This window comes from Triticum urartu, chromosome 5 (assembly GCF_003073215.2).
Source record: "Triticum urartu cultivar G1812 chromosome 5, Tu2.1, whole genome shotgun sequence".
Classification (NCBI taxonomy): domain Eukaryota; kingdom Viridiplantae; phylum Streptophyta; class Magnoliopsida; order Poales; family Poaceae; genus Triticum; species Triticum urartu.
In genome coordinates, this window is record NC_053026.1 from 196704295 (window position 1) to 196714834 (window position 10540).

General features: G+C 43.2%; 1 pseudogene; it reads right to left on the minus strand.

The window, feature by feature from the left end:
* Positions 1-647: 647 nt before the first annotated feature.
* Positions 648-3379, minus strand: LOC125555817 (annotated as a pseudogene).
* Between the last annotated feature and the right edge of the window lie 7161 nt (positions 3380-10540).

A 10540-nucleotide genomic window follows, 5' to 3' on the forward strand; every position in this document is an offset into this window, starting at 1 on the left:
GGACGGCCAAAATCGGTCAAAGGCGGCGGTACTGTGAGGGAGGGGAGGCGGCCAAAATTGCTATGATGGCCGTCAGTATGCTGACTGCGCCGGTATGGCGGCTCTGCTAGCGTTCCTCTTAGTACACTTCTCATACATTTGTGTTCCTTCGGAATAAAGGGGCAGCTTCTAGCTACTCCCTCCATTCCAAAATATAGTGTGCCCACGCTTCTCGAGGTTTAACTTTGACCATAAATTTAACCAACGAGACCGACTGTGGCGAGAGAAAAAATTATATAATTGAAAACTTCTTTTGAATGCGAATTCACTAGTATAACTTTTGTTCCCGCCGCAGTCAGTCTTATTGGTCAAATTTATGGTCAAAGTTAAAGCACGGGAATAGAGGAAACACTATATTTTGAAACGGATGGAGTAATATTCCACATAGAAGACCGGACGGACACAACATGAAAAGCTAATTAATTATAATTACATTTAGCGTGAGAAGATAGGCAACTAACCATATGGCCGCAGGCCTGTTCCACTCCAAAGGTTATTAAGCGCAAGTCAGTTATACATCTCAGAAAGACATTTCTTGTACTTGTGCTGTCATACTGCTAGCACTACCACACTAGAGCGTGTACATAAATCCATGCAATTATTCAGGTTTAGGTAGTTATTTGGACGCAACAAAGTGACCTTGCTAGCGAAAAACAAGTTTCACAGAATAACTAGCTAGCTAAGTACCACCTCCCGAGTGATGACGAAAAAGTGACTTGATCTCCATCTCCATCTCCCACTCCTTCGGCGAGAGCAACGGCAGTGAGGAATAAGAAGCCAACTCCTCATACGTGTAGCTAGGCACGGTCACCGACATGCCTGCGTCTTCCTCTTTCTTCAACCTCGAGAGACCAACAGCTGAAGAGAGCGATGCTTTGGTGAAGTCCAGCACTTGTGAGTTAGCAGTAGCACTGTTTGAGCTGCTGGGTGGTTGATCATTAGCAGGGAACAGACTGCTGCATGTGTGGTCGTTGATCAGGGTGACCATGAACACAGGAGGGTCGTTGTTGTTTTGCTGCTGCACAAGTTTCTTTGCCGGGCACCTGTGCTCGTCGCTGTATCCGCATCTGTAGTATGACCTGCAAACAATTAACCAAGTGTATGGTCACATATAACACTTTTTTATGTTCTTTGTTTTTGCTAGAACAAAATGGATTACGTTTTTTGAGAAAACACATAATAAGTTGTGTTAAATTCCACAAAGTTTCCTGTATATATATCACACGGATCGCAAAGAGCACACACTTTTAAGTTTAGAAATATGCAAGATCTTTACCTTGTTGATATGACACAATGCTAACGTCAACCTAAGTGAGTAACAAATAAAAATTAATTCTGGTAAAATTTCATGTTTTCCCACAAAATAAAAATATCATATATACTTCTGAGTAGATCACCTCCATTGTCATATACTAGTCCCCTGGAGTTTGTATGATCATGAGCGAAGTGGTTTATTCCATAAGCAATCTTCATCATAAAACTCAATGATTGATATTCATATTCAGGCTTACCTTTTTACGCCATCCAAATATATGCAGATAAACAAGCGTAAACATGTGCATGATTGACTTGTGTACAACCAGGAGAATGGTTTTATGTTCCACACACATGCAAAGAAATGAATATATACATAATATAAATTTTCCATTAAGAGTGCAACCTCAAATATAGTGCTATCACATACACATACTAATCTGTTTACGTACTTCAACTTTGATTGAAAAAGAATATTGGAAGCCTAAGATACTCTCCAGTCTCCACAAGATGTGTCTTCTCGGCTTTCTTACGACCAAGGACAATGTAGATATATGGAAGGTCCATATATGTGATATGCCGCAAATGTGCCCCATACCAACCATACTATTTTGGAGCAACTCATTAATGTGAGGTGAGTATCCATGCCAAGCCACATAATGCTTAATTTAGCATCAAAGTACTTTGGTGTTTTCATTCTAATAACCATAGTTAAATATAATGCACAATTGAAGTACTATGATTCTTGCTTTGTGTAATGCCTTTTTAGATAATGAAAGATAAAACTCCCCTGGACTCTAGATTCAACGATGCATGCAACCCCAAATTAGTTCAGAGTCTGCTATGTAATAGGTGGAAAGGTGGTGAGAAGCTACAACGAGACCAATAGGAAAAGGTGTATCTACTGCTAACGACAAAGGTACTGTTTACATTCTTTTCTTCGAAAATCTGTTTGATTTTTTTCTGTTTAATCCATAGGAGAAAATGCAAGTATTTGATATCCATAAGTTAATGCCAAATTAATGGATACTTAGAGAGAGCTTCTTGAGCCTTAAGGGATGAAAGTGAAACTCCGTCAAATTAAAGAATCATACCTTGGGAAAACAGCATTCAGGATCTTCTTCTCGCCATATTTCCTCCAGTGGAACCCATCATTTTCTGGTGTCTCAGTTAGTATCCTCCCTTTGCTGAAGAAATAAAATTAATTGAACTTAACTTTACTACACACGTCCCTAGCTAAGCTAACCATGAAATATAATCACGGCATGCAAAGAAACAAACATATGCTACAGCTCGATGCCTCAAAGGATGAACCGGAATAACGCAAGATCTACCGACAAATTAACATTTCTTGCCTTCAATTCCTTGTATTAGCATCTCTTTCCTTCATATCGCTTTGAACGTTAGATATAGAATACCAGGGTTGCCAAACCAATCCATGCATGGTTTCCGTTTTTTGCACAGGGTTAAAGATGATATGGAGCAGGAAGTTAAAGAACAACCGGACCAGCAAAAAAAAGAACAACCGGACTAGCAACACTGCAGGCATGGGGTAATCGGGTATTGGGGTTAGATCCTCATTGAATCCCAAACACAAGTGTGTAGTAACATGGATCTGCCAGTAACGATTCCTCCCTAGCACAGATCCCCACAGATACGCCTATGCTACAGTAGTATTCCTTGAAGCAAACACAAAGTCACTCACATTGGAAGCTCCTCGCCATGGGGGCCTCGCCGGTGCTTTGCCTTCCTGGTGCGGGCAATGGCTCCATTTCGCGCCCCAATGCCACCGCCATTACCGGAGGCGCCGGCAGCATAGGCTGCCGCCCCGGGGTCGGGGGAGGAGCAGCCGTACTGCTCTCTGTTGGACTCCAGCATAGAGGCGGACGACACTAGGGCCGTGGAGATGTTGCTCACGCTGGCCAGCGCGGCGCTGCGGCGACCGAGCTCCGGGATGAGCTCCAGTTGTTGCCGGAGGCGGTCAGCCAGCTGAGCGCCCTTCCTCAGCTCCTCGATGACAGCGCCCCTCTGGTCGGAGGGCGGCGGGGACATCTCGGACTTGGGCCGCATCGCCATGAGGTGAGGGGATATTGCTCTATTCTACTGTCTTCACGGGGCGGATGTGAGTGAACTCTGTGGATTTGGATTAGGTGTTGGATTCTTAATTGGAGGAAATGGCCTAGCTGAGAGACATGAGTTGTTAAGTGTCTGTACATATATAAAAGAAATACTGTACTACTAGTATTTACCAAAAAGAGTATCTAATTATTGCGTGTTTAGGTGCAAAAGAGAAATGTCTAATCTGTGTGAACCTCAAGTAATGCCTAGCTTGATGTGTAATTGAACGTGTATTGGAGAATGAGTAGCTAGGTGAAACGCAATGACCAAAAGAGAACACTAGAGTTTAGTAAAAACCATAGTTTTAAATAGCCGGCTATAGCCCCGCTATAGTTCCGCTACAGCTGTTTGAGGTGTTGCCGCTAAATAATTTCATGTACAATTTATCGCTATGGCTCCGCTATAGCCCAGCTATAGCTGTTTTTAAGGGTCGCCGCTAAATGTCATAGCCCACTATTTAAAACATTGTAAAAACATAAATCCAACTAAAGTTATCTGTACGGAGTATTGTCACTTTACCCGTCTGCATGCAGGATCTTGACAAGGGCGTTCCGAATGAAGATTCCACAACTTTGAGGCCGTCGTCATGACACGAGGCGGCACAGATGAAATATACAAAGTCCGTACATCATATTTTCGCCTATAAACATATATAGGTGTTGGCGCCACCTCACGTTTGGGCCAGGTCCATGTAATTTTGAAATACCAGACCATAGGCTATTTTTAGAGTTTGTATTGATAGGGAAAACAACTTAAGATGGAATTTAGTCCCACCTTGTCAAGATTGGACAAAATTCTCCTCTATTTCCTATAAATACAACCCGTAGGGCATCATTTAGATTTGAGGTTTGTTTAGATAAAAGTTTGCCATATATGCATACTTTGTGTGTTCAATGACCAGGTCAATCACCAGATTGCAAATCTTAGTTCTTACTTGTACATTGTTTGCATGTACAAATTAGACCTTCGTGTCCAGATTGATCGTGTTTTGTGTGGTCAATAGCCTCTAGGATTTAGTTTAGCGATCGCTAAGGCATGACGTCCTCGCATGTTCGTAGTTGGATTGTCGAAGTTTACTCCACCCAAGATGATAATTACCTCTCATTGAAAGATCGGGACACCATTACCTCTATCATACACATCCCTTCTATTTTCTTATACAAGGCCACTAACTCAAATTACAAGTAGCAAGCTAAAAATTAATGTCTGCTTTGCAAGCCAACTTGTATTTTGTTTACCGGGTTAATTAATAGGGCACATGCAAATTGGAGGAAATTGAGTGGGTGTGAGGGAGAAAGTAGTTGTGAGTATGATTATAATCCACTGGATGCATGCGAGTAGTTAAACCATGAGTTGCTAATATGAGGGAATATCTTTAATTTTTGCCTCTCTTACTGTTTTTGACCTTGTATAGTTGCAATATATATATCTTATTTGTATACAAAAATAGGGGAGTACTATTAATTCTTTTTTGATAAAGATACTATTCACTCCAATCCTTATTAATTGTCAATGATTTAATATGAAATTGTACTCCCTCTGTTTCTTTTTACTCCGCATATAAGATTTGGTCAAAGTCAAACTACACAAAGTTTGACCAAATTTATATAAAAAAATATGAATATCTACAATACTAAAACTATATAGTATGAAAATATGTTTCATGGTGCATTTGATAATATTGATTTCATATTGTGAATGTTTATATTTTTTAATATAAAGTTAGTCAAACTCTACAAAGCTTGACTTTGACCAAACCTTATATGCGAACTAAAAAGAAACGGAGGGAGTACTAAATCAGCGATAATTAATATGGATGGGATGGAGTACTATTTAATCCATCGTACTATACTTTTTGAACAATGAAATATTTCAGCACTGCAAACACAAATCTTGTAATTAAATTGTAAAGGTCATTCTCCCACAGAATAGAACGAGGTCATCCATGACATTAAAGCTAGAAGCAAAAAAAAAAATGTTTTCTAGAATATATGTCTAATTCAGCTAATCCAGCTCTAGATTTAGAGGTGTTTGTAAAGGGAAAACTTTGTTTTTGCCATTCTAGTTTTTGCCTACTTTATTTATACCACTCTAGATTTTGACATAGTATCACTTTTGCCACTCTTAGTTTTGACAATACATCACAAATGCCATTCAGTGGCAAAAGCAATAACTTTTCATTTCACTTTTGCCACTCTAGATTTTGACAATGTATCGCAATTGTCACTCTAAAATTATTGCTTTTGCCACGGAATGGCAATTGTGATGTATTGTCAAAAACTAAGAGTGGCAAAAGTGAAATGTCAAATTCTAGAGTGATATAAGCAAAGTGGTCAAAAGCTAGAGTGGTAAAAACAAAGTTTTCCTGTTTGTAAAATAATCAAATTAGTCGATCGACATCCACATCCCGACATGGCCAAATATAACATAGAAAACACTGATTGGTGTCCTTTAGTGGAATAACATATCCTTCTTCAGCCTTCCTCTCAAAATATTTGTCCTTGGACTCAGAAAACTATTTTTCGGTGTATGTGTATGCTGAGAAAATCTACTCCATAATTATTGTATTATGAATTAGCTGGTGCCTATGGTGGGTCCAGGACCGATATGTAGTGAAACATAAGGAGTTAATTTGTCTGTGGTCTTACATTCAGGTTTATCGCTCCCTCATTAGCAATAAATAAATAAATCCCCTAAGTTTGTCATCAGTCAATTTTTTGACCAAACTTATAGAGATGATATCAACATTTTTATAACAAAAGAATCATATCAGTTGATTCACTATGAAACATATATTGATGTATTTATCCGGTATAGTAAATTTTAACATTTCTCTATAATATTGGCCAAAACTTAGGAAATATTTGGGAAGGAGGGAGCACAAATAATTGTGCATGCACGATAATAGGTTCAACCAGGGTATTGGAAATGTAAGCTAGAATGATACTCCGTCTAAGTGTATAAATCATCTTATGTTGTGCACCATGACACCACATGACACATGTGATAAGCAATCCAAACAATTAAAAAAACAAATTGTGCACCGTGACCAAGGCGCGCGCGGGGGGGGGGGGGGGTGGGGGACGAGAGAATTTAATGTTTTTTTGCTAATTAATAGCATTGCATGCAATGAACTAAACACTGCATGCCGTGTTTGTTAGTCTCAAGTCATTTATGTAGAAAATATAGAACCTACAATATTCGTTGTATTGATCTAACCCTTGTGTAGGATATATATAGAAGTACAAGAGGGATAGAGACTTGGAGTACAAGACAAGTTATGTGGTTTAAACTAATTCTATCTCTATCTCCTTATCTCTAACTTAAACCCAATTATATTTCTAACATTCCCCCTCAATCGTAGCGGGAGTGAAGCGGATGAGTACGACTGGATTTGAAGTCTTGCGCTTTCGTCGTCTTCTCCGCCGCGCCATCATCAACTGCGTCTCTGATGGGTTGGCACCTAGGGCGGTGACTGCGTCCCCTTCTGGTGCCTTCATGACTCTCCTCTATTCCCTCCCGCAGCCATAGCGGGAGTGGCGTGGATGCTGGTGACGACGTGGACGCTGTTGACTGGAGTTGTTGCCGATGTGTTTCTATAGATCAAGCCATTATTGTCGATGTCGAGGTAGCCGATTATGGTGATGTAGCCTTGGTCGATGTAGTCGTGGTCGATGGTGTACTCATCGTGGACGATGAAGCCGCACAAAGCCGGAGGCGCAAAAAAAATTGCGATATGACGGAGCTGCAGACGTGGACAATGCACCTTGCGAATGTCAGAGGGTGTCGTCGACGATGAGTCCACCAGTTTTGCCAAGACCGGAGGAAACCCATCGAGCACACATAGGTTTTGCCAGAACCATGTGTCCGTGTAGGGTCGTCACTGTAGTGACGTCGTGTCGATACAGTCGTGCCGTCGTGAATGACGCGGTCGATGTCGTCGTCGTGACGTGGTCATTGCCGTCGTCGAGGTCGCGTCTTGCAGAAAAATCTGTCAAAAGACGCTAGGCGGCGGCGGTGTGTCAACGATGATGTTGGTAAAGACCATGTTGATGAAGACCTTGACGATGAAGTGTCGGCGGTGCAGCGGCGTGTCGATGATAATGCGTCGCTTGGAGGCATCCCTTGTGGCGACGAGGTGTCGATGCCGTGCTGTACCGAAGAAGTCGATGAAGAATTGCACGCTTTCCACACCGGCCTGACGTGTGGTTGGTGCTGATGTCGCTTCTCGTGTATTTGCTCGACGATGATCTTGACTCGTAGTCTGTTGTGATCGGACAGCTTGATGTCGTGGTTCGGCCCGGTGTAGTTCGGCTCGACGCAGTGCAGATCGGTCGATGTAGTCGTTCGGGCCGATGTAGATGGCATGTCGGCGCAGGTACAGGCGATGCAAGAGGTGGTGTAGCTCGGCTCGGTATACTTCATCGTCGTATGAGGCGCTGGTCGGCTGGAGTCGATGGAGTTCGGGAGTCTGCCCTCCCGTGATCCAAGTCGCACCTCGGCAGACCTGGGGAGACGTATGGACACACGTGTCCAAGCCATGCACGTAGATATGTCACGCCACATGCACGTATGAACGTGCGATGGATCCCCTTGGTCCCGTCCGGTGCATGCACAGCTGCTGCATATATGGCCATACGTGCCAATCTGGCTGGCTGCACGGGTGCAGATCATACACCCGCTGGATGGCTTGAGGCGATCGTGGGTCTCGCGGTGACTGCGGCGCATGGCTGGGTAGATTGTCGATGTAGAACCCGTGCGCACATGCCGCTGGTTGATGATGCGGGCCGGAATCCCCCACGTCGACGCTGACGATCTGGCGATGTCCCTCGTGCCCCGCGCGTTGCGTAGCGGTGCACCACCGATGTACATCGATTTGATGACTGATGTCGATTATGCACTGCTTTTCACCGGAATTGGATCTGACCGTGGAGTTTATTTGTGCCTAATATAGGATCGATCTACAGGATGGACTAAGGAATTTCGAAAATTGGAATATATGGAATTTGAGCTAATCTAAAAAAATCGATCTAATATCTAAACTAGAAACCAATCCAATCTTTCTTTGAATCGGGTGCCGCGCCCCCGGGAAGAAAAGATTAATCTCCCCGGGGGCGCCGCGCTGCGGAAGTGGAGGAAGGTAGAATCGGCGTCGTTGGACAAACCGCTCTAATACCATGTAGAAAATATAGAACCTACAATATTCGTTGTATTGATCTAACCCTTGTGTAGGGTATATATAGAAGTACAAGAGGGATAGAGACTTGGAGTACAAGACAAGTTATGTGGTTTAAACTAATTCTATCTCTATCTCCTTATCTCTAACTTAAACCCAATTATATTTCTAACAATTTAAAGCATGCACAACCCACATCTATTATTGGTTAATATGTCACGAAATAAGAAATGAGATGAGAGTTAATATACCGTGCCTAAATATTTTAAGATTATTTGGTTTTCGTAAGGTGATTTATACACCCAGACGAAGTAACAAGTTGATGACGACGCTTACCGACCGTGATAGACAGATAGCGTAATGATTCCATGTTCAATTGTTCATGCAACTGCTAGCGAGGTCGAATTAGATAGCAGCGGGTGGCTTTCGGTTCACGTGATTTTGCGACGATCTATCGAAGGGCTTCTCAGCCTGACGTAGCTCGTGTGACACCCGGTGTCTGACCACTGAACTGATCCGGCCGGCCACTAGGAGTATTAAGATCAGGGCATGTACAATGGTGGCATATGAATATATATGTCTTATGACAAAAAGTAATTTGAGGTATCTATATTTTTTTTTCTTAATGCAAGCTATCATTAGTGGGCCTCATTAAAAAATAAAAAATAATAACTTTAATACACATGCATCTCTATTTTTCATTCCTACCTTTTCAGCTTTTGTCACCGGATCATATTTTTTTTTCTTCAAGCACCCGCCTCTTGGAGAGAATCCCGCTTCTCTATCCGAACCTAATTTACGTCATATCCGATACTACATGACATATGAGGCATCACCTTATGGCTATGCATTGTACACGCCCTTAGCTGAATTGCTGCATTCGGCCAGGGTGTGCCGGAGCATATGCTCACGATCAATCAGTGACGATCTGAAAACGTGTAGTAAATGCATGGGGCCTGCACCAATGGAGACGCTGTCTGCCACCCACGTTCCCATCCACCAGTCGCATCAAGCATCGCGTACATATGTGCCCCGGTTCATGCATCCACCCGCAACTTGCAAGTAACGTACGTACATACGTCAGGCCCCGCACGTCACCACCGTGACGCCCCAGTTGTTACGTCGGCACCTGCATATTTTCTGTATCGTAAATACTATAGTTCTACTAGAGTATATGATTGCCGTGTGTTGAGAAAGGGGCAAATAATTGTGTCTGTCAGCTGGCTTTTGGAGACAAATCGATTCTCCGTGTGTCGGGTGCTGCTATTCTATTCAGGTGAGACTTTTGATCAGGTGAATGGGTGCGCGTGCTTTACTACGGGAAGCGATATGATCGATGCGAGTGGGATGGAGGAGGTCGTCGACATGGATGGATGTACCGCATGGTTTCACACCGCCCGCGTCGAAGTCTCCTATACGAGACAGCGAGGCCGCGTGCATCCGTGCCGTCGTTGGCACTTTTCCATCTCGCCCTTGCTCTGTCTGCGAGACAATACACACGAGCTGCCGGCGCGGATTCGCCGGATCATGCTGGGCAGATGGATCACCGTGAGTGGCGCCCAAGCAGCAGCGGTGAGAAAGGCCCAAGCGCTGGAACTCGATCTCGATCTTCTCATCGTCAGATAGGATACTATTCCAATTCAATTAAAAAAAAAGATAGTATAGTGTGCCCTCCATCAGTCTATGCTTTGGAGGAATCCGTTTCATGGCCGTTGACAAATATCAAGAGTGTAGTCTATATTTGAAAGTTTATAGGAAAATGTGCGTTACCTGTGCCACATACCACTCCACCGGCGGCAGCCACGTACCGCCGTTGACCGCTCCGATCACCACGGCCACTGCCTCTCTCGTTGGTCACGACTCCGGTGCCATCGACCTCCGCATACCATATATCTCAAGGAAGGCCATGCATTTGAGGAGCGCATATGAAATACTCTTCAATTGCCGATTAGC